This window comes from Hyperolius riggenbachi, chromosome 11 (genome assembly GCF_040937935.1).
Source record: "Hyperolius riggenbachi isolate aHypRig1 chromosome 11, aHypRig1.pri, whole genome shotgun sequence".
Taxonomy (NCBI): domain Eukaryota; kingdom Metazoa; phylum Chordata; class Amphibia; order Anura; family Hyperoliidae; genus Hyperolius; species Hyperolius riggenbachi.
In genome coordinates this window covers 26471834-26496923 of record NC_090656.1, presented here as the reverse complement: position 1 = coordinate 26496923, position 25090 = coordinate 26471834, and positions in this window count along the sequence as shown.

Here is a 25090-nt window from a genome sequence, read left to right as displayed (position 1 = left end):
GACCTGGAATGTCTTTGGTTAAAAATGGCCCTGTATGGTGGCCCCATGATTCACGAGACTGCAGATTCTGCAGGTCTGGCCAGTAAGGTGAGATGACACTGCAATAATTAAACAACATGGTCTGTGTATGAAGAACGTGGCCCAGGCTTTCTCAGGTGAAGGAACTTTTAGTTTACACTTTAAAGTCAGATTATGTTCAAGCTTTAAAATTAGCTGTGGGAATAATTACAGGATAGAATTACTTTTAAAGCCCAAATCCAAGATTTGTGCTTTCTCCCCACAACTTCATGAAGTGCCTCTCACCTACCAAAAGTACCTTCATGCTTACTTACTCCTTTCCAATCCCATGCGGGACTATGGCCCATATTCAAAACACTGAGGCTCATTTGCTATGAACTTTTTCTCCTGAGTTTTCTCCTAGGTAATATTTTCAAACTTGTCAATAAAATGCCTTTTAACCCTCCTGGCGGTCTATTAAAAACCGCCAGGGGGCAGCGCAGCAGTTTTTTTGTTTTTTTAAATCATGTAGCTAGCCTAGCGCTAGCTACATGACAGCCGCTGTGCAGCCGCATCCCCCACCCTCTTCGATCGCCGCCGGAGATCAAGCCCGTCCGGAAATCCCGTTCTGAACGGGATTTCCATTAAGGCTTCCCCTATCGCCATGGCGACGGGCGGAATGACGTCATGACGTCAAAGGGAGTCCCGATCCACCCCTCAGCGCTGCCTGGCACTGATTGGCCAGGCAGCGCATGGGGTCTGGGGGGGCGCGCAGCACGGCGGGTAGCGGTGAATTGGCGCGGAGTGGCGGCGATCGGTGTGAAAAGTGCTAGCTGCGTGTAGCAAAAAAAAAAAAATATGCAAATCGGCCCAGCAGGGCCTGAGAAATCCTCCTGCACGGCTTACCCCGAACTGCATTCGGGGTTACCGCCGGGAGGGTTTTAAACCAGGGATGGTCGTAGGTAGCCAACTTCGCTACGCTGGAACTACGCGTATTTTTACGCAAATACGCTTCGCAATCTACGGCTCCAAAATCAGCCACTTCGCTACGTTGGCATACCGTAGACTACGCAATAAAATACGCAAACTTCTCGTATTGCGTAGCGTAGTTGATGCGACCGCTTATGCCCTTATGCGGAAAAATGTCCGCAATAATCTGCTAACTATGCGTATACACACACTAATTTAAGCATACATTCCAACATCGAATGCGGAATTGTATGCGTATAAAGGGCAATAAAATTTCTGCGCATGCGCAATGACCCATATAAATGCAGTTACCGCACGCGTAGTTGACTTCGCAATACATACGTCAACTACGCGTAGCGGGCGAAGCTACGCATAGTGGGACTACGACTACGCGGAAATGCGTAAGTGTAGTTCTTAAACTTCACCTACGAACTACGATGCATAGTTGCGTACTACGATGCGTAGATTCGCTCTGGCGTAGTTTACGAGCAACCCTGTTTTAAACTACCAGCAAGCAAGAAAATACTAGAAATAGTTTTGATAGTACTTTTCCACCTACTTTTTGGTACTTTTTCAATTGCAAAGTGCTGAAAAGTAAGTTATTCTTAATACAGTATGAAAAATTATCTCCTAGGAGAACACTAAGGAGAAAAAGTGACTTTCATATGGCCCCGGGTCCCATATGCAATTCTCCTGCATTTCTTCTAGGTGAGATTTTCACACCTTGTCAATTGTCGATAAAATCCATTTTAAACCATCAGCAAAAAAAATAAATACTCAAAATAGTTTTCTTTGTATTTTTATCTACTTTTTGGTTCCTTTTCAATTGAAAAGTGCAGAGAAGTTATTTCAAAGAGAAGATGGAAAATTATCTCCTAGGAGAAAACTCAAGAGAAAGAGTGAATTGCCTATGGCCCTTTTTCTCCAAAGTGATATTTTTATGCATAAAATATGTAATATATAAAAATATATTGTCAATAAAATGTCCTTTAACCCTCCTGGCGGTTTGCTAAAAAATCGCCAGGGGGCAGCAAATCTTTTTTTTTTAATTTTTTTTTTTCATGTAGCGAGACAAAGTCTCGCTACATGATAGCCGCTGCTCAGCGGCATCCCCCCAGCCTCTCCGATCGCCGCCGGCGATCGGCGATCAGGAGATCCCGTTCAAAGAACGGGATCTCCTGCAGGGCTTCCCCCGTCGCCATGGCGACGGGGCGGGATGACGTCACCGATGTCAACGACGTCGTGACGTCATAGGGGATTCCGATCCACCCCATAGAGCTGCCTGGCACTGATTGGCCAGGCAGCGCATGGGGTCTGGGGGGGGGGGGTGGCTGCGGCGCGACGGATAGCGGCGGATCGGCGGGTAGCGGCGGCGATCGGGCACTGCACGCAGCTAGCAAAGTGCTAGCTGCGTGCAGCAAAAAAAAAATTATGCAAATCGGCCAAGCGGGGCCTGAGCGGTGCCTACCGGCGGCATAGCCCGAGCTCAGCTCGGGCTTACCGCCAGGAAGGTTAAATAAACCACCAGCAAGAATGAAAATATTTAGAATAATTTTGAAAGTACTTTTTTGCCTACTTACAGTGGGTTGCAAAAGTATTCGGCCCCCTTGAAGTTTTCCACATTTTGTCACATTACTGTCACAAACATGCATCAATTTTATTGGAATTCCACGTGAAAGACCAATACAAAGTGGTGTCCACATGAGAAGTGGATCGAAAATCATACATCATTCCAAACATTTATTACAAATAAATAACTGCAAAGTGGGGTGTGCGTAATTATTCAGCCCCCTGAGTCAATACTTTGTAGAACCACCTTTTGCTGCAATTACAGCTGCCAGTCTTTTAGTGTATGTCTCTACCAGCTTTGCACATCTAGAGACTGAAATCCTTGCCCATTCTTCTTTGCAAAACAGCTCCAGCTCAGTCAGATTAGATGGACAGCGTTTGTGAACAGCAGTTTTCAGATCTTGCCACAGATTCTCGATTGCATTTAGATCTGGACTTTGACTGGGCCATTCTAGCATATAGATATGTTTTGTTTTAAACCATTCCATTGTTGCCCTGGCTTTATGTTTAGGGTCATTGTCCTGCTGGAAGGTGAACCTCCGCCCCAGTCTCAAGTCTTTTGCAGTCTCCAAGAGGTTTTCTTCCAAGATTGCCCTGTATATGGCTCCATTCACCTTCCTATCAACTCTGACCAGCTTCCCTGTCCCTGCTGAAGAGATGCACCCCCTGAGCATGATGCTGCCACCACCATATTTGACAGTGGGGATGGTGTGTTCAGAGTGATGTGCAGTGTTAGTTTTCTGCCACACATAGCGTTTTGCATTTTGGCCAAAAAGTTCAATTTTGGTCTCATCTGACCAGAGCACCTTCTTCCACGTTTGCTGTGTCCCCCACATGGCTTGTGGCAAACTGCAAATGGGACTTCTTATGCTTTCTGTTAACAATGGCTTTCTTCTTGCCACTCTTCCATAAAGGCCAACTTTGTACAGTGCAGGACTAATAGTTGTCCTATGGACAGAGTCTCCCACCTGAGCTGTAGATCTCTGCAGCTCGTCCAGAGTCACCATGGGCCTATTGACTGCATTTCTGATCAGCGCTCTCCTTGTTCGGCCTGTGAGTTTAGGTGGATGGCCTTGTCTTGGTAGGTGTACAATTGTGCCATACTCCTTCCATTTCTGAATGATCACTTGAACAGTGCTCCGTGTGATGTTTAAGGCTTTGGATATCTTTTTGTAGCCTAAGCCTGCTTTAAATTTCTCAATAACTTGATCCCTGAGCTGTCTTGTGTGTTCTTTGGACTTCACGGTGTTGTTGCTCCCAATATTCTCTTAGACAACCTCTGAGGCCCTCACAGAGCAGCTGTATTTGTACTGACATTAGATTACACACAGGTGCACTCTATTTAGTCATTAGCACTCGTCAGGCAATGTCTATAGGCAACTGAATGCACTCAGATCAAAGGGGGCCGAATAAATATGCACACACCACTTTGCAGTTATTTATTTGTAAAAAATGTTTGGAATCATGTATGATTTTCGTTCCACTTCTCACTTTGTGTTGGTCTTTCATGTGGAATTCCAATAAAATTGATTCATGTTTGCGCAGTAATGTGACAAAATGTGGAAAACTTCAAGGGGGCCGAATACTTTTGCAAGCCACTGTGTTGATAGTTTTTCAGTTGCAAAGTGCTGAAAAGGTATTATAAACAGAAGATAAACAATTATCTCCTAGGAAAAAACTTCAGAGAAAAATTGAGTTGAATAAGGGCCGACCTCTGACATTGGTCTTTTCCAGTATAAGCCCAATGTCGAACACTGAAAATGACTGCCAATAGGTTGGGATTTGGTCGAATAAAAATCTGACACGTATTTTGATTGATGTACGCTTACAAATTTCCGCATGCGGACCTGGTATTGTATAGACGAGCATGTGCTGTTTAATGCGTATGTTTATACGCATTATAGGCATGATTATACGCATTAATATACAGTGTATAGTATGTGCATTGGCAAGCTTAACGCGGATTTTCAGGCGTAAGTAACGCGTTATTAAGTTACGCAATTTGGTTTACAAGCGTAGTACCATAGCCGTAATTACGTTATACCCGTAATTTCGTAAAATACTATGCAAAGTTTAATGCAAAGTTTTATGAAGCAAAAAACTTTGCGAAATTCGCGAAACAAAGTTTTTGTCCATTACGAGCACCACTGATGAGATCTAACCTTCACTACTCAGCCGATGCTCTGCCAAGAATCTAACATAGCGTATGTACAGCGCCCCCGTGGGGTTCCAGACCTCCCCAGCAATCACGGAAGTCACATATACATGACGTTATGTAACCACCTATCTACACCTCTGGGGAGGGAGGGGAGTAAAGTCGTGCTCAGAAGGTGGCACATCCGAAAACAGTGAGTAACAGCTTAGAGTTGTCTGTAGCCACCTGCCGTTATGTGCAAATCTGTGCACAGAGTGCAGACAGCACAGCTGGCATCAGGAATAGTGTGGTTAGGTGTCCGCCCAACTGCTGCAGAGGGGACACGTTCAGCAAGCAATTTAACTGCCAGTCTGCTGCACACCTTGTTTTCTCGGGGCCCTAGGCCTTGACCTTTGCGGCCTTACCTAAAATTCAGAATTCATTCAAAAATGCAGTGGAAAATTTTGACATTCAGAATTCATCAAATTCCACCATGCCTATCTGTAAATAAGCTTGTGTTCCTCTCTTTATGCTTATTTTCAACAAGGAAAGATGTAATGCAAGTCTACAGGGTGTTTCTGCAGGTCTTTTACTTGGAGAAAAAAATTCCAACAGGCCTTTGAACGATTAAAATAATATATTGTAGGGAGAAAGTTACGGCACAGAGATTCTGTAGGAACAGCAGCGGATTATCGCCGAGCAGGAAAGACGGCATTGTATCATTTGTAACAGGTTTTATTCGGTATGAAACCTTGTCAGTGACATCTTGTTATTTTCACAAAATATCTGTTCGGATGGCGGCCCCGGTGAACTCGGAAGAGGAGCGGAGGCCCGCGGATGACCTTCATGTGTCACGCTTTCTCGCTAATCCTGCTGTTCTTGGAGAAATCACAGCATCGAGATTTAACAAGATCTGGGCTCCTTGCATCTCTCATCGCTTAGAAAATAATGTTGTTGGAAGGAACATGAAATTTCAGCAAGCGATTTTCCCGCAAAGAGCACAAATCCTTACTCAACAGTTTCTGTGAGACTGGGACCGCTCTGCATCCACGGGGCCCGATAGACTAAAGGTCTTTGTCAGGATTAACCTTCTACGCACACAGCAAAAGTGCATGCTTTTTTTCTAAAATCCAGGTCACATGACAGCTTGACCTTAAAGAGGAACTTTAGTGAAAGGGGAAAAAAAAAATCAATACTTTGCAGAGAGAGAAGTTAAAACATAGAAGAGAGATCAATAAATGATTGATATTCACCATGTAGATTAATCATGTTGTCTTGTCATCATCTTTACTACTGGCAGACGTGAAAAAAAAAAAAACAGATGGCACCAACTGTCATTATCTATAACCCCCTAACAATGTGATAGGCTAGTTTTTTTTTTTTAATAGATATACATATGCACAGAGGGAGATACTAGTTGCTTGGCAGTTGAAGACAGTTGTTATTTCCAACAATGAAACAAGACTCCCACAGTGTGATGTCAGGACCTAGGTCCTGACATCAGACTGTGGGAGGGGTTTCATCACAATATCAGTCATACAGACATCCCTGATGATTTATTTGAGAAAAGCTAAAGAATTCTCATGGGAAAAGGGGTATCAGCTTCAGATAGGGCTAAAGTTCAATCTTTGGCTACAGTTCCTCTTTAAAGAGTGTGTTTTGGTTGTTTTTTTTTATAAAAAAAAAAAGGAGGACATTGTTGCTTACCTTGTGACCAGATTATGTTCTTCATCGTATCCTGAACTGTTGATGCACGATTTGTGCATTAATGATAGGATTTCATCACACAATTTCTGCAGATACGTCAGTTGTACATTTGTACTAAAAATCTCCCATTTTATGGCTTTCTAAACCACTCCCAGCCTCACTGGTGACACAAGGCAAGTTGGCTATGTGGATTCCTGTGTAGTCCCCATATTCTGACCTCACCATTTGTGACCTTCACCGAAATCCAGATTAATCAGATCAGACAGCATTTGACAGACTTCAGATCTCCAGTTTTGGTAGTTGCATGCCCACTGTGGCCTCAGTTTTTTGTTCTTTGATGAAAAGTGTGGAACACAATGTGTTATGAAGTATTGTGCATTCTAAGATGCTTTTGGATCTTCCACAATAGTAAAGAAAGAGTGGTAAACGTTGAAGATCACTTTATGTGTGACTCATAAAATGGGAAAAGAGGCGCCCTGGGTGTTTAAAAGCGTCTAAAAACAGTTTAAAAACAAAAAGTATAATGAGGTGTCTAACCTCAATGATGAAATCTTTGTAAACTACAAAAAAAAATTATTTAGCACAGGCAACGCGCTTCGCGGGTCTGAGCCCGCTTCCTCAGGCCAATAACAGTGCCTATAACAGTAAGGAGGACTCCTCAGTATGACACATATAAATACATATTGTATGAATAAATATATAAATACGAAAATGATAATAAGTAGATACAAATAATAAATAATTAATAAACAATACATATTTATTTTATGTGTGAATCCCAGGAGATCCGTAGTTTCAAAAATACTGACACCAAGTTCTCATTTGACATAAACATTCATAATGCTGTCAACATCACTAAGAGGACTTTAGAAAACTATGCCCAATTTAACATGGCTTTGGTCCAAACTGGACCCTGTCTGCCTCCAGTATGTCCCCATGCACAATTCACTGTTGGACAATTGTCATTTAATCGCCTTAGGTCATTTCTTTTACTGGCCCTCATATACCTATTGGTTGCCCATGAAACTCATCCTCACCTGAACAATTAATTAAAAGACGTGGCATTGTGTGTACTTTGATTCTCCCTATGCCAGTGGACTGGTAATTTTGAGGTGGCTGTCCTCCTTTGAAATGAATCACTACTCTTTCCACGAGGCAGGTTGACAAAGTCTGTGATCAGAAGATAACAAAGATTCCTAAATGACCAGTAAATTAGCATGTGTGCAGTTATAGAAGCATGCAACACCGACACAGCAACCTAAGAACACATCTCCTCCACCACCACACACACACACACACACTAAGAAGCCCTTCCCTCCCACTGACATATTAAGCTCACATGACCTCTTGAAGTTTTAGTGATGATGACACGATACTGAGAATTCCGTCTTGGTCTTCATCATCTTTAGAGAGAGAGCAGGGGCGTAATTAAGACCCACCGGGCCCCTTAGCAGAAATTTTGAGCGGTGTCTGACGCAACTTCCTGTTTATACAGGAAGTCGCATCAGAGGCTAGAGAGAGAAGCGAGAGAAGCGTCCACGCTGGAGCGCATGGAAGGTATGTAGCTGCCGCTGCTCGCCGCTACACACATATGGTTATTGAAGCTGGAGGTAAGCGCAGAGGGGAGAGCCTGAGGTGAGGGGGGGACCGTCGCCCCTCCCTGCCGAGTGTGGCCATGGCTTTCCCCTCATGCTGCGACCCCTCCAGCCCCCCCAAAATGGCCCGAACAGGCTCCAGAGGGGGGCCCGGGCCCCCCGCAGGCGCATGGGCTGAAGCCCCTATTGTTATGCCCATGGGAGAGAGAGATCCACCACATCCATGCAGTGATCCATTTTCCTGTTGTGACTGCTGTTTGGTTATCACCCTGTTACATCAGAAAATGGCACTGTCTTATGCTGGGAAATACACGGGTCAATTCTGGTGGTCGATTGTGCGCACAATCGTTTTGGACGCTCAATTCTCTTATCTTCCGTTCGTTTTTCTTATCTTTTCCTTATCTTATCTTTTTTCAATTCACTTCAATGATAAATCGAGCGGCAAAATGATCAAACGGTGATCGGACATGTCAGAAATTATTTACTGAGCCATCTTAATGGTTTAAAAGCGAGCCGTGTATTCCCAGCATTATAAGAGACATTTTTAAAATGTCCAACCCATGGGGTATTGACTTGCTTTGATCTTCAAGCAGAGGTCCTCAGAGAATTTCCCCATCAAGAACAATATACAGAAGCACACGTTGACTTTATCAGATGATCAGTTTGTACTTTTCGGATTGGCTGATCACGATGATGGTGACCAACAAGTTGAATAGTTACACATTAGTCAACTGCTAAATGGACCATTCACTTCTCCACAAGTTCTCTTTGAAGGAGAACATTGTTTGACTGCGTGTACAATGCCTTAGTGACAATCTCATATCTACATTAGGCTATTGTATTATATTTTATGCTTTTTTTCCCACCTTCTTGAAACATGTTCGACCCTTCTGCATAGCTCTATGCCCCTAATCATGCACCACCACATTACCGATGCTGGTTTTTGGGCCATGGACCTAGTGTTCTGCCATTTCCCGACATGCATCTCATGCTAAGAAAGGCCCTGTCTCCATAACAGACGGCTGCAATTTTTGACCACGCTTTTTCTTACATCAAACCGATGCAATGAAAAAAATGATGACAGCTCTCCTCCCGTACATATTTATTATGGGATTCAAGAGCTCTTACCGCTGATCTATCGGAGGCAGAGCCAGAGGAAAGCAGAAGCTGATAATACACTGCGCGGAATGCTCGGATAATCCAGGGAGAGGGCCAGACAGCTGGTCGATATGCACCGCACACTTTGGCATGATCCTCCACTGGATGATCAATACATATCAACGTACATTTTTACTTTCCATAGAAATTAAGCTGTGACTTACCGAGCAACTAAGATGGAAAAAAAAAATGTCTAGGACTTAGTGAATCATTTCATTGTTTAGTAATCCCCAGTAAAATGTATACTGCTGTCAATAAAGTGGTATTGAATATGTAACAAAATTGAGAGGAAAAGCTTAACAAGGATATGGCTCATCATACTTTAAAAAAAAAAACGAAAAATAGAGAGACAAAGTGAGACAAAGCGAGAAATAAATAAAGAGACAGGAAGGAGTCGTTGGAGATGAAGTGGTAGAGAGAAAGAGGCGTATCTAGAAGGGTGCAGGTATGGCACATGCCATGGGCGCCATGTCTTACCCAGATACGACCCTGTATAGAGAGCATAGTAGAGCGGTAAACACATAGGAGCCTGATTACTATTTGCCATAAAAGGGGCAACTGATTTCTTTTCTGCCATCCACAGTAGTTCCCTGGGCAACCTTCAGTCCATTCAGGAAAGACCAAAGATTGCCTATCATAATGTGATTGGCATTGAAGGAGGAATTGCACTAAGGTGGCCATATATCTAGCGATGATAAGCAGATTCGACCAAGAGACAAATCTCTCTGATCCAATCTGATTAGAGAGAGATCTGTTGGCTGCACATACACTGCAGGTCGATTCCCGATCAATTTCAGCATTAAATCTCCCGGCCAAGTCAACCGATCTGCTGCATCCGCCACCTCGCCACTGCCCATATAGTTTATAAACGTAACCCCCGTGTGTGCATTTATACATTACCTGTCCTATGTCGCCCACCGCGAGGCGCATATCCATCATCACACACACGCGCCATGTGTTATACGAAGGCAGCGTATTTATGGCCAATGGAGTAGTGGATTCCAAAGACAGATGCCACCGCGTGGTGGGTGACATAAGACAGGTGGGTGACATAAGACAGGGGGAACAGTGCCGGGGGTTTTGTCGCTTGTCCCGATATCGCTCGCTGTTACCTGATCAAACACGACAGCAGCATGTCCAATCGATGCATACGACCTAATTTGGCCCAAAATTGGTTGCGTCGTCGATTAACTTGCTGCAGACCGCATCACGCCGACGAGCGTGGCCACGGCGGCAGCCCCAGAAACGCCTAACACCCATCGGCGTAAAGTCCTTGGGGCTCGTTTTGCAGGAGATTGTGTGTGCTGATGCGTGTGGATCTCCGCTTGGTAGGCGGAGCTCCGCTCCACCTTCAGCCTCCAAGCGGAGACCACGAGGAGACTGTTTGACGGCGAATTAGCTTGTACAGCACTGCGATCCACGGCATTGCTGTACTGGGGACAGCCTTGGTACAAGGCTGTCCCCTCTGTAGGCTAGGGGGGTAATCGGCTGTCATAGACTGAAGCCTATGAAAACTGATCACGGGGATTGACTGGCAGGGGGAGGGAAGAAGGGGGTAGTACAAAAATAAAAAAATACACTTTTTTATTCAAAAAATAAACAAATAAATATTGATCAAATTCACAGACAAAGCTAAATCCAAGTACTTATTCAACAATTTCTTTCTACAAGCAATCCCAGGTCAATGTATGCTACAAGAGTCTAGGAAAAGAAAAAGTCAAAAAGTTTTACTTGGTTCAAGGCAAACACAGTGTTGGGGGACTCTGTTCAAGACAGGATATAAAGTCAAAACATTCCGGTCTCTGTCGACAATACGATAGTATAGTTACAATAGTAACACATGAAGTCAGGCCCGGATTTACATCATAGGAGCCTATAGGCACAGATGTCCTGGCATTCTAGACCTCGCCCTCCATGAACCTACAAACAGAAGTGCACTACAAGTGTGCTGGCAGGCCCAGCTGTCACTTCTCCCTTAGTTCCTTTGCCCGTCATAGGTAGCTAGAGGTGTCCTCAAGTATTAGGTAGCTAGAGGTGCCCTCAAGTATTAGGTAACTAGAGGAACCTCAGTATTAAGTAGCTAGTGGTGTCCCCGACTGAAAGGAGACCTCATCAGGGAAATGCAGAGAGCCAGGTGAATAACGTCTCATTTATAGTCTCATCAGGAATCCGCATAGGGAAGGAGGGAGGGAGGTGCTCGGGGAGGGGATTAAGCCGCCTTTCCATCTCCAGGCGCCTGTAGGCACATGTCTACTGTGCCTTATGGTGAATTCGACTCTGCATGAAGGAAAACCAGGAAGTTAAGTGTCTGCCCGAATGTCCTCTGGGCCACAGGTGTGAGAGGAAAACAGAAGACAAAGATGCAAACACATAGCAAAGTGTAGATTAGCAAAATCAGGAGTTGAAAAATTATGGTGGAAAAAAAAGCACATAGCCATGGATAGGGTTAAGGTACTGGCTTGGATCTGGTGACTGTGAAAAAAAAACCTACCCCACTCCTTTATAAGCACATTCTAAGTACCAACACAGGCTTTTACCTACACTTTTTTCGCCAGAAAGGGGAACTGTTTTCCATTTTGATTTAAGAGGTAGGATGACTGGCCTGATGCTTTCTAATCTTATCTTGTGAGCTACAGTAGATCTCTGATGGAGGATAAACCATGCTTTCATGGAACGCACACTGTTCTCAGGAACACCCACTGTTTTCATTTTTTTTTCTCTGCCCTCTGAGTAAACTTTACTTAACACTTCCTGGTTAACAAACAGACAACATTGTCACCTGACTCTAGATTGGTGGATAAGCTGTATAAGGGCATATGAATCATCACATATCTAAAAAGGTACCCAGCACAATCGACACTGAAAGCAAAAGTTTATGTTACAGATATTAGAGTATACAGTAATAAAACGGAAAGATGCCAAGATTGGTGTTGAAAAGGTTCGGGATTCCCTTTGACGTCACGACATTGATGACGTCGGTGACGTCGGTGACGTCATCCCGCCCGTCGCCATGGCGATGGGGTAAACCCTCCAGGAAATCCCATTCTTTGAATGAGATTTCCTGATCGCAGATCACCGGAGGCGATCGAAGCGGGTGGGGGGATGCCGCTGCGCTGCCCCTGGCGATCGAAGCCGGTGGGGGGATGCCGCTGCGCTGCTGCGCTACCCCCTGGTGGTTTTTAAACACTGCTGCCCTGCCCCCTGTCGGTTAATAGACCGCCAGGAGGGTTAAGGTGAAGAGTGGAAACAAGTAAGAAAAACATTTCAAACACACCTTGTGTTTTTTTTGTTTTTTTTTTGAGAAAATTGATTTTAAAAAATGCAAAGGAAAAATGGAAACAACACCAGCAAACAGGATATCAAACCCAGTACTATATAACAATATATAGCGCCCGTCTCACCTTAATAATCAGACAATGCAAAAGTATTGAAGAAAGGGAGCTCTGGGCTAACTTCCATGTATATATAATTAATTAATTTATTGGTAATTCATGATGCAAAAAAAGACAGACAAACATTTAAAAAGACCCCCCTAAAAACAGATTCCTAACTGGCCAGCAACAAGCATGTGTCCCTATGTAGGAGTGCACTCCCTGCGTTGACAGGTATCAATCATGCATGCATATATTATTCTTCAGGCCCAGTTAGAACTGAAATGGTGACCACCAATATCCAGATCCGGCTCACTTGGTTCTCTTCAACTCTGACCCCGTGTGCATACTCAACACGCCTCTCTGTGTAGATACGCAACCATTACTGACACCCAAAAGATATGTCAAACCTCTACCGGACTTCCCGCATAGACTCTGAGATGTTGCTACTTCATAGCCATATAGAGCAGTTATGGCAGACGGATTTCCGCTCACCGCGCGATTCCTCACGTACCTCAAGCAGGTCTACGTGGTGCGGGAGCTGATGATCCCAGCCTATGCTGCATACATACTTGGTTTTGGCGAAGAGTGGAAAGCAGCCGTTCACGGCGAGTTTACAAGGCGGAAGCCAGGAGGAAGATTGCGGAGGCACGGGGAACAGAGAACACGCCCACCGGACATCGGACGTCACACACACGTGACGCGTTTCATCCCAAACAGGATTTCATCAGACGTACAGCGTCTTAAAGGGCACCCGCTTTTATCTCCTTACGGGTACATTGTCCAATTAAAATTCCAACAGCCTGTCATATTCATCCATATGTAGCAGGGCCGAAAACGGACATGGTTCCAAGGACCTCTCAACCCTTGAAACACCAGCTTCTGAAATTGTTCTGACCTGGATACCTTTAAAAAGGAGGCCAAAGAGCTAAGTGCAAGGTTGCGGACAAGGGGGTACCCCGGCAAAATTGTCAAGTCTGCCTATCAAAAAGCCCTAATAAGGGAGAGATCCACCCTTTTGGGATCAAAGGTTGATCCTCAGAGACGTGCACCTGCCCCACGTGGACACAATGTTGAAGCTGGTGTTTCAAGGGTCATATTGACATATGGGGCGCACTTTAAAGAAATAAGTGCAATTTTGAATAGACACTGGCACCTCCTAGGGAGGGATTCTATTGTGGCGAAAATTGTGGGAGACTATCCCCATGTGGCTGCTAGAAGGAGTGCCAATTTTAATGACCTGCTAGTGAGCAGTGAGTTCGGTTGGGACAGGTGCGCTAGGAAAGTGACAGGGAAGAAAGGTATGTTTAGATGTGCTGGATGTGATATCTGCAGATATGTATTGATGGGCAGTAAATTTCACAATTTTGATCGATCACAAGAGTTTTATGTTAATGACAGAATTGATTGCAGCACAGAACGAGTTGTGTATCAAATTCGCTGCCCATGTGATAAAATTTACGTGGGGAAAACGTACAGGGCATTGAATGCCCGTATAAAGGAGCATGTAGCAAATATAAGAAACCCAAATGTGGATAAAAAGAAGCTAAATCCCATGGTCCTGCATTTTAAAACTTGCCATGACTCAAATCCTAGAGGTTTGCAGGTCATGGGTATCTATAAATTAAATATCAGCTGGAGAAGAGGGGACTTTGACTCTGAATTGAGAAAGAAAGAATCTGAATTGATTTATAAATGTGGAAGCTTAATGCCATTTGGTCTTAATAAAGACCTGAATATGAAGGTCTTCCTATAGTATTGGAATCCTCCACCCGTTGAGAGGTCCTTGGAACCATGTCCGTTTTCGGCCCTGCTACATATGGATGAATATGACAGGCTGTTGGAATTTTAATTGGACAATGTACCCGTAAGGAGATAAAAGCGGGTGCCCTTTAAGACGCTGTACGTCTGATGAAATCCTGTTTGGGATGAAACGCGTCACGTGTGTGTGACGTCCGATGTCCGGTGGGCGTGTTCTCTGTTCCCCGTGCCTCCGCAACCTTCCTCCTGGCTTCCGCCTTGTAAACTCGCCATGAACGGCTGCTTTCCACTCTTCGCCAAAACCAAGTATGTATGCAGCATAGGCTGGGATCATCAGCTCCCGCACCACGTAGACCTGCTTGAGGTACGTGAGGAATCGCGCGGTGAGCGGAAATCCGTCTGCCATAACTGCTCTATATGGCTATGAAGTAGCAACATCTCAGAGTCTATGCGGGAAGTCCGGTAGAGGTTTGACATATCTTTTGGGTGTCAGTAATGGTTGCGTATCTACACAGAGAGGCGTGTTGAGTATGCACACGGGGTCAGAGTTGAAGAGAACCAAGTGAGCCGGATCTGGATATTGGTGGTCACCATTTCAGTTCTAACTGGGCCTGAAGAATAATATATGCATGCATGATTGATACCTGTCAACACAGGGAGTGCACTCCTACATAGGGACACATGCTTGTTGCTGGCCAGTTAGGAATCTGTTTTTAGGGGGGTCTTTTTAAATATTTGTCTGTCTTTTTTTGCATCATGAATTACCAATAAATTAATTAATTATATATACATGGAAGTTAGCCCAGAGCTCCCTTTCTTCAATACTTTTGCAAATGAAAAATGGTTTTTAAACTCAGAAAAAAATACAATTTAAAAACCATTTTTCCTTTGCACTTTAAAAATCAATTTTAGCAAAAACTACAAAGTATTTCTGAAAATTCGGACTTATTTTAGCATACATAGCAATTTTTCATTAAATTACGTGAAAATTACACAAAATTACAAATGGAATACACAAAATCAATTGAATGTCCAAATCGTAATTATGTATGTTATCATAATCGCATAATCGTAATTAGCAGATTACAATTATCACTAATTTCCACTACGAATGATTTGTTTCGTGGTTCACATCCACTTCTTCATGTTAGAAAAGTGGCATAGCCAGTGGTGTAGCAGAGACACACTTCACTGGACCACTGATGTCTGAGATTAGACAAGAGCTTTGAAGGATAGATTCAGGTTTTCCATAGACATGCAGGGAAAAAGCTGGCACTGTCTCAGTATACATTGGTGTTGGTAGAACTTCTGTATATTTTGGCAAAGACACAGTGTCTATACATATCAGTATGGGGCAAGCTGTCACTAGCACAATCTCATATAGACAGTCTTGGTACATACTGGCCTTGTATGTGTAGGTGCCAACACAGACTTAGTTCGTGTTAGCTCGGTATTAACCATTGCTGTCACAGATTTGGTATACATTGGCACTAGCAAAAAGTAAATGCTCAGGAAATGCTGGTGAAGGCAAAGTGTCCGTCTATTCTGGCATGAGTAGGTAAGATTCTGTCTGGTCAGAATGGATAGACAACTGAACATGATGGAAAAATGCTGGGACTTGGTAGAGACTGAACATGAAGCGGGAACATGGTGGAGTCAAGCTGGACAAGAAGTTGGTAAAGTTAGGTGAGACAAGAGCCAGCTGTGCACCAAGCAAAGTCTTGATAGAAGCAGTCTAGCCATTGACAGATGTAGGTTGGGATGGAGACTGGCACTTGACAGAAACAGACTGAGCAGCAGACTGGCATGCAACACAAACAGGATGACTAGTAGACTGGCTTGCAACATATGCAGGAAGAATAGTAGACTGGCACTCAACAGTGTCAGGCTGGGCAGCAGACTAGAACTCAAAGCAGTTTAGAGTGCAGACCGGCACTGAACTGTGGCAGGCTGAGCAACCGACTGGAACTCGGCAGAGAAAGGCTGAACAATTGCAGACTGGCACTTGAGCAAAACAGACTGGGCAGCAGACTGGCACTTGACAAAGGCAAGCTGAGCAACAAATTAGCAGTCAGTAGAGGAGGGATGAGGAGCAGCAGACTGAAACTTGGCAAAGGCAGGCTGAACAAGATCTCAGCAGTGGCAGGAGGCCTAGAATGCCAAAAAATCTGAAGCTGAAGGACTGAGATGAACTGTAGATGAACTATAGACTGAAAGGCTTGACTTGCTGTTGGACAACAGAATTGCAGGAGGGGAACTTGGACTTGCAGGAACAGAAGTCTTGGGACTTGGCTTTATAAGTTCAAGTAAAACACACAGCAGATGCTGGATGGATGCAATTGGGAAATGCTTTCATTTAGACTTTAGTTTATGAACATTGCTGGATTGGGATATGAGGTAGCAGGTGCACTTTTCGCATGCAAAACTTTAGTCTGGCTGTGCAGAAGGTTGATGAGCTGGAAATTGATTGTTGGTGTTGTGCCATACTAGATAGAGGGTTCTCTTCGGATGTGGGCAATATTACAGGGCTAACGTAACTGGGAGCTGAAGGGCTGGATGTGTGCTCAGAAACTGTGGAGTAAAAACATAAAGAACTGGGTCTGGAAAAAAAGATTCTGTAGGAACTGGCTTAATGCTATTTGCATAACTTAGTCCAATTTGACAACAAATACAAAAGCTTCCTCCAAATTTTTCCTCTTCATGAATTTCCTTTTCTGCCCAACTCCTGACTTTACCGCCAAGTGTTTTGTAATCATATCTGGTTATTTGAGAACGTCAGCAGACTGGAAATCAGAAATTATACCCAAGACTATACAGACCTGTGAAAAATGTATAATTGATTCCCATTCAGCAAGCATACCGTGTGAGAGAATTTAGCAGGTCCAAGATTTCATTATGGTTTCAGTTTAACTGTTATTTTCATCAGGCTACGGGCATTACTTTCAAAATTAGGTTTTTGTGTTTTTTTCAGTTTTAACTGAGAGCAACTGATTAAAGAGACTCTGAAGCCTCTTTAAAAATCATTTTTTACCCTTTATTTAGTTTAAGGATCATTGCCAGACCTAAAACGCCGCTATCCCATGGCCGAACAAGGGCTTTATCACCCTCAAATCCTAGGGAAAAAAACCACGACTTTTAAAGTTGTGGCTTTTGCTGCCTGGGGAGGCAGAGCTTAGCTCTGCAGCTCTGCCTCCATTCGCGTCGATCAACTGCGGATCTCCGCCTCTCTGAAAATTCGGACTTATTTTAGCATACATAGCAATTTTTCATTAAATTACGTGAAAATTACACAAAATTACAAATGGAATACACAAAATCAATTGAATGTCCAAATCGTAATTATGTATGTTATCATAATCGCATAATCGTAATTAGCAGATTACAATTATCACTAATTTCCACTACGAATGATTTGTTTCGTGGTTCACATCCACTTCTTCATGTTAGAAAAGTGGCATAGCCAGTGGTGTAGCAGAGACACACTTCACTGGACCACTGATGTCTGAGATTAGACAAGAGCTTTGAAGGATAGATTCAGGTTTTCCATAGACATGCAGGGAAAAAGCTGGCACTGTCTCAGTATACATTGGTGTTGGTAGAACTTCTGTATATTTTGGCAAAGACACAGTGTCTATACATATCAGTATGGGGCAAGCTGTCACTAGCACAATCTCATATAGACAGTCTTGGTACATACTGGCCTTGTATGTGTAGGTGCCAACACAGACTTAGTTCGTGTTAGCTCGGTATTAACCATTGCTGTCACAGATTTGGTATACATTGGCACTAGCAAAAAGTAAATGCTCAGGAAATGCTGGTGAAGGCAAAGTGTCCGTCTATTCTGGCATGAGTAGGTAAGATTCTGTCTGGTCAGAATGGATAGACAACTGAACATGATGGAAAAATGCTGGGACTTGGTAGAGACTGAACATGAAGCGGGAACATGGTGGAGTCAAGCTGGACAAGAAGTTGGTAAAGTTAGGTGAGACAAGAGCCAGCTGTGCACCAAGCAAAGTCTTGATAGAAGCAGTCTAGCCATTGACAGATGTAGGTTGGGATGGAGACTGGCACTTGACAGAAACAGACTGAGCAGCAGACTGGCATGCAACACAAACAGGATGACTAGTAGACTGGCTTGCAACATATGCAGGAAGAATAGTAGACTGGCACTCAACAGTGTCAGGCTGGGCAGCAGACTAGAACTCAAAGCAGTTTAGAGTGCAGACCGGCACTGAACTGTGGCAGGCTGAGCAACCGACTGGAACTCGGCAGAGAAAGGCTGAACAATTGCAGACTGGCACTTGAGCAAAACAGACTGGGCAGCAGACTGGCACTTGACAAAGGCAAGCTGAGCAACAAATTAGCAGTCAGTAGAGGAGGGATGAGGAGCAGCAGACTGAAACTTGGCAAAGGCAGGCTGAACAAGATCTCAGCAGTGGCAGGAGGCCTAGAATGCCAAAAAATCTGAAGCTGAAGGACTGAGATGAACTGTAGATGAACTATAGACTGAAAGGCTTGACTTGCTGTTGGACAACAGAATTGCAGGAGGGGAACTTGGACTTGCAGGAACAGAAGTCTTGGGACTTGGCTTTATAAGTTCAAGTAAAACACACAGCAGATGCTGGATGGATGCAATTGGGAAATGCTTTCATTTAGACTTTAGTTTATGAACATTGCTGGATTGGGATATGAGGTAGCAGGTGCACTTTTCGCATGCAAAACTTTAGTCTGGCTGTGCAGAAGGTTGATGAGCTGGAAATTGATTGTTGGTGTTGTGCCATACTAGATAGAGGGTTCTCTTCGGATGTGGGCAATATTACAGGGCTAACGTAACTGGGAGCTGAAGGGCTGGATGTGTGCTCAGAAACTGTGGAGTAAAAACATAAAGAACTGGGTCTGGAAAAAAAGATTCTGTAGGAACTGGCTTAATGCTATTTGCATAACTTAGTCCAATTTGACAACAAATACAAAAGCTTCCTCCAAATTTTTCCTCTTCATGAATTTCCTTTTCTGCCCAACTCCTGACTTTACCGCCAAGTGTTTTGTAATCATATCTGGTTATTTGAGAACGTCAGCAGACTGGAAATCAGAAATTATACCCAAGACTATACAGACCTGTGAAAAATGTATAATTGATTCCCATTCAGCAAGCATACCGTGTGAGAGAATTTAGCAGGTCCAAGATTTCATTATGGTTTCAGTTTAACTGTTATTTTCATCAGGCTACGGGCATTACTTTCAAAATTAGGTTTTTGTGTTTTTTTCAGTTTTAACTGAGAGCAACTGATTAAAGAGACTCTGAAGCCTCTTTAAAAATCATTTTTTACCCTTTATTTAGTTTAAGGATCATTGCCAGACCTAAAACGCCGCTATCCCATGGCCGAACAAGGGCTTTATCACCCTCAAATCCTAGGGAAAAAAACCACGACTTTTAAAGTTGTGGCTTTTGCTGCCTGGGGAGGCAGAGCTTAGCTCTGCAGCTCTGCCTCCATTCGCGTCGATCAACTGCGGATCTCCGCCTCTCTCCCGCCTCTCTCAGAGAAAGAAGACTGAGAGGGGCGGTGAGACGCGGTGATCAGTGGGGATTGATGCGACGAGGAGAGGCAGAGCTGCTGCAGAATGTTCTGCCTCTACCAGGAAATGCTGCCCAGGTTTTTGCCCCGGGGATTTGGGGGTGATAAAACCCTTGTTCGGCCTCGGGAATGCAGCGTTTTAGGTCTGGCAATGATCCTTAAACTAAATAATGTAAAGACTGATTTTTAAAATGGCTTCAGAGTCTCTTTAAGTGTAAAAGGGGCCTAAGTGTATGGTGCTGGCTATACGCCTTACTCACTATAAGTAACATAACTGTGATTGGAGGAACTTAAAGGTGGCCACTAGTGATACAATTTCTAGCAAAAAAATCGTTCGAGTGATCAGATAAATCTGTTCGGAAGTGAAATCGTTCACTACACCATCAATGAACCAATCTTTGCTTCCTATCTATCACAACCAACAAGAAAATCCAAATTTTGGTTCGATAAAAATCCAATCAGACGACTGTTTTTATAATCGTTTGTTTCATTGTGCCCATCAATGGAGATTATTTACAACCAATTTGATCGGAATTTCTGATAGCTGGAGCAATTTTCCTCTAGAATTTGCACCGTTAGTGGCCACCTTTACTCACACTGCAATGGTAGAGATACAGTGTATCTACACTAGATTCACAAATCAGCAGCACTAACTAAAATGAGAGCTTGATCCCCCACTTGACCCCACCTATTGTCTCTTAATATAATTTACAGTAATGCTCAGATACCCCCCAATCACAAATTCGAGTAAATCCAGCCACAGCAGAATCGAAATCCGGATACGCCGTGATCCGGATTTGAATCGGAGCTCTGAATTCGACTCGGATTTTAGCCGTGATTACATGTAGAATCCATGATCCTGGCCATGATCACGGATTTGACTTTAACGTTAATAGCAAAGCCCTCATACATGCTACAATCACCAAAATTGCATGGATTATAAAGGTGATCAGTGGCTACTACTTAAAAAAAATTCAAAAAGAACTTTTAGTTTTTGAGAAAATTGATTTTAAAGTTTCAAATGAAAAAAGTATTCGTGATTAAAAACCCGCTGATTTTAGCGGTTACTAGCAAAGCCCCCTTACATGCTATAAATACCATATTTGTCAGATATGTTAAGAAGAACAGTGGGAACAAGAAGAAAAAAAGGTTTCAAAAAGACATTTTCAAAGGAAGTTTAATTGGAAAAAAGTGTACATGTAAATGCGGTAAATATATTAACTGTTATTTACCACATTTAAATGTATACTTTTTTTTTTCCCGTGAAACTTTAAAATCGATTTTCTCTTTTTGTAAAAAAATTGGTGCCCCTTGTTCCCACTGTTCTACTTAAAGTGGACCCAAATTAAAAATACAAGATTTCAGAAATTAAATCTATTTTCTAAATTATAATGATAAATAGCAGCCTTTTTTCAGCTGCATGATGACATATATAACCTATTTTACATTTATTGGAGGAACCCGTCCCTTCCTTTCAAATTGCCGAGACAGAATCCGGCAAACTGGTGGAGTAGATGGTGTCCGGCAATGGAGGAGTTGCTAATGGCTGCCCCCAGTATAACCCTAGTTATGGAAAGAGGAGGGTGAAAACATGCACTGAAATGCTCATAGACTTAAAGGAGTGTTTATTTATCTTTGTATGTGTCAGAGTGGTGCAACTAAATATTTTGAATTAAAAAAATGTTTGGTTTGGGTCCGCTTTAACATATCCTGGTAAAGCGGCTTTGCGATTAACCTCTAAATTCGGCAGGTTTTCAGGTAATAATCTCGGCTCGTTAACACGGCTCTATCCGTGATCACGAACCGGATTTGGACCACGATCATGGGTGCATTCAGAACTGAATCCGTGATCAAGAGGCGATCACAAATTTGGAATCCGACCTCCGCCTCGTGATCAGGAAAAACAGCTTGTGATCATCACGGGTTACTCGTGATCACGAGGCCGTGGAAAGCAACACTAGTAATTTCTAACTTTTTGTTAACCATTCATGATGTGATGTCAGCTTCATTAGTGACATAACCTCCTTCCTGGACATGCAGGGCGGAAGAGGGGGCTTGGGTGGGTAGTCTCTGTATAAATGAAAATGAATAATGAGTTTCGGGACATAGGCTGTTGATAAGATCTTGCAGCAGCAGCTTATCGGTTGTTAGTGTCAGGAGAGTAAGCATAGTAATAAAATTGTTTTTTAATCTGTGTGGTGTGTTTTATTTTTTACTTAAAGGGGATCTTTCGCGAAAAAAGTAGGCAGTTAAAAAATGTGACAGATGACAGGTTTTGGGCCAGTCCATCTTTTTAAGGGGGATTCTCAGGGCTTTCTTTGTTTTCAACAGCATTTCCTGAACAGCAGTTTAACTGCCAAAATAGCAAGATACCAGCCGGCCTCCCTAATCACTTGCACACTATTATGTCAGTTAGATTTTGCAACTGTTGTTCAGGAAATGCTGTAGAAAACAAAGAAAGCCCCGATAATCCCCCTTAAAAAGATGGACTGGCCCAAAACCTGTCATCTGTCACATTTTTTAACTGCCTACTTTTTTCATAAAAGAACCCCTTCAAAGAGGAACTCCAGTGAACATTTTACTGTTGGCAGGTGATGTAACTGCTGCATGGTTTTTGGCAGTTGGAAACAGCTGTAAACAGTTATTTCCCACGTTGCAACAAGGTTCACATACAGGAGTTCAAACTTTTCTTGTGGGAGGGTTTTCACCACAATATCAGTCATACAGCGCCCCCTGATGGTCTGTTTGTGAAAAGGAATAGATTTCTCATGTAAAAGGGGGTATCAGCTACTGATTGGGATAAAGTTCAATTTTTGGTCGGAGTTTCTCTTTAAGGTCAGGAGAAAATAGGACAGAGGAACATAAGTACTCCTAGTCTCATTGATCACAGGGTCAGGACTAGGAGCAAATAAAATTGGCTCCTGACTGGCTCACCGAGATCTGCTGTCATAGCGACGGCTGGGCAAGTGAGCTGCAGCAGCAGGAGAGCAGCGCAATCAGCGGTAGCGGCGGGTCCATGAGGAGTGGCATCGGTAGACCCCATTTTTTGTACCAGCGGTATCTGGTCCTTAAGGGGCCAGCGACTGCTGGTACTGAAAATTGACTTTCTCAAAAACTACAAGGACTTTTAAAACATATTTTTGTGACTTGTTTTCTCTATTCACCCTAACATATCTTGCAAATTTAGTGATGATAGCATGTATGGGGGCTTTTGCAACTAACCGCAAAAGTCAGCAAACGTCAGCGGTGGGTTGTCACCTGTTTTCAGCAACAAAGAGCAGAAGAAGCACTCATGTATAGGTGAAACGTGTGTAACTGAGTCATCAGTCTCCACACCACTGGAACTGTGAAGGCACTGAATAAATGCCTCCACAGATCCAGTGATGAAGTATAGACACCACCAATGAAAATTAAAAAATGTATTGGTTTATCAATTTGAATTTTCATTGGTGGTGCCTGTCCTGTGCAGAATTCAATGTACACTAAAATCAGGTGCAATATCTGGCCGCACAATTGCTGTGAGGCCGAACTTGGAAATTTTGCTCACTCATTCCTCATTATGTTATTGGGAGGACATGCTGCCTATGTGACATTTTGGGGGTTATGCTGCCTGTATAATAGGTTTGAGGAATGGCTCTCCATGTGTCATATGGGGCCATGCCACTTAATTTGTTATTTTGGGCACATGCAATCTGTTATTACAGGAGATTATATGCTGCCTTTACATTATTTTAGAGCGTACGTATTAGTACGCTGCCCGTGAGCTGGGGAAGGGTGCCGAATGACTATTCCCCCTCAGAGTCATAGCAACTTGGAGGGAGGAGTAATTTGGGTTCCGGTAGGTTGCCAGAACCCTGAATTATCCTTATGCGCCCCACGCAGTATAACATTACTGCTATGGCGTCGCCTCAATTTGGCGCTTAGCGTCATGCACCAAAACCACCTGCTTCGATATTTGTTATGAGGTAGATATGTTGTCTATATGTTGTTTACATGCTGCTTATATGTAATTTTGGGGACATGCATACTATATTTTATATGGCGTGGGTATCTGTATGGTAGGGGGTAGTTCTTGGTATAAGGGGGTATCTCAATATACTATCCAATTTTTCAGCGCAGGTATAAAAAATAGCCCCTCAGGAAGCTTTTTGGAAGCGAAACTGGTTGGGCGTGGCAGGGGAGGTTGGTGGATGGCGTCCTGCATTATATGCGAGATACTACAGCAGTGGTTCCTTTAATAAGGGCCCCAATGTAAGTTTTAATCTGTTTTATACATTTTAGAGAAGTGCCAATATTAAACGCTGTAAAAAGGTTACACTTAGAGGTGCTTTCTTTATTTCATATTGAGTGTAACTCCATGGACAACAACCCAGCGAGGTGTGAACTGAGAAGGAAGGAGAGGAGATTGTCAGATTGATGTTCCACTGCTTATTGGTTCTGAGCTTTATATAGACCTTCTAATGTGAGTCTATAGGATCTGGCAAGAGTTTCCAATTTTCGGTGTGGTGAAGGATTTTATACCTGCTCTGAAGTATTGGATAGTATTTTGAGAAGAGTACACAGAAAACTGGAATTTTAATGACTTTTACGGCAAATGTATTCCCATTGGATCAGAATAAGGAAAGATATTTAGAATGATAGTGTGATACAGTATGCATTCTATATATAACTGGAGAGGGAGTATGTTAGAATAAGGAGACATATGGCTCGGGGAGTTACTGTTATGGTTACGTATCTGGGGTACAGAAGACCGATGAGCTGAGGGCAGCAACCCTTGTGGCTTACCAACTGAAACCCCTGAAGTGGGGACAGGGGTGACCAGTAAGCAAGGGGCAGGAGCGGTTGCGATTGCAGATCCATTAGGGTGACAAATGCTTACCTAAGGAGAGGGAAGGCTCTGGGTCCTATAAAGCCTTTCCGTTCCCTTGCCAGTCTCCTCATTCCCCCGCAGGCTTCGCGGTTTAAATCTCCCATCGCGGGTGACTTCGGAAGACTTTGGAAGCACTCGGGCTTCTGAAGACAGGCAGTATGGAACGGCCAGTCTTCGGAAGCCCAATTGCTTCCGAAGACTGCCAAAGCCAGCCCAACCCGTAGGAGAGCAGTCTATGACTGAACTGCTATAGGGGGAGTCTGCGGGGGAACGTGGTCACCGGGAAGAGAAGGGGAAGGCTCTATAGGGCCCAGAGCCTTCCTTCTCCTTAGGTGAGTATCTGATTTTTTTTTTATTAAACAGGCTTCAGACTCCCTTTAAATAGG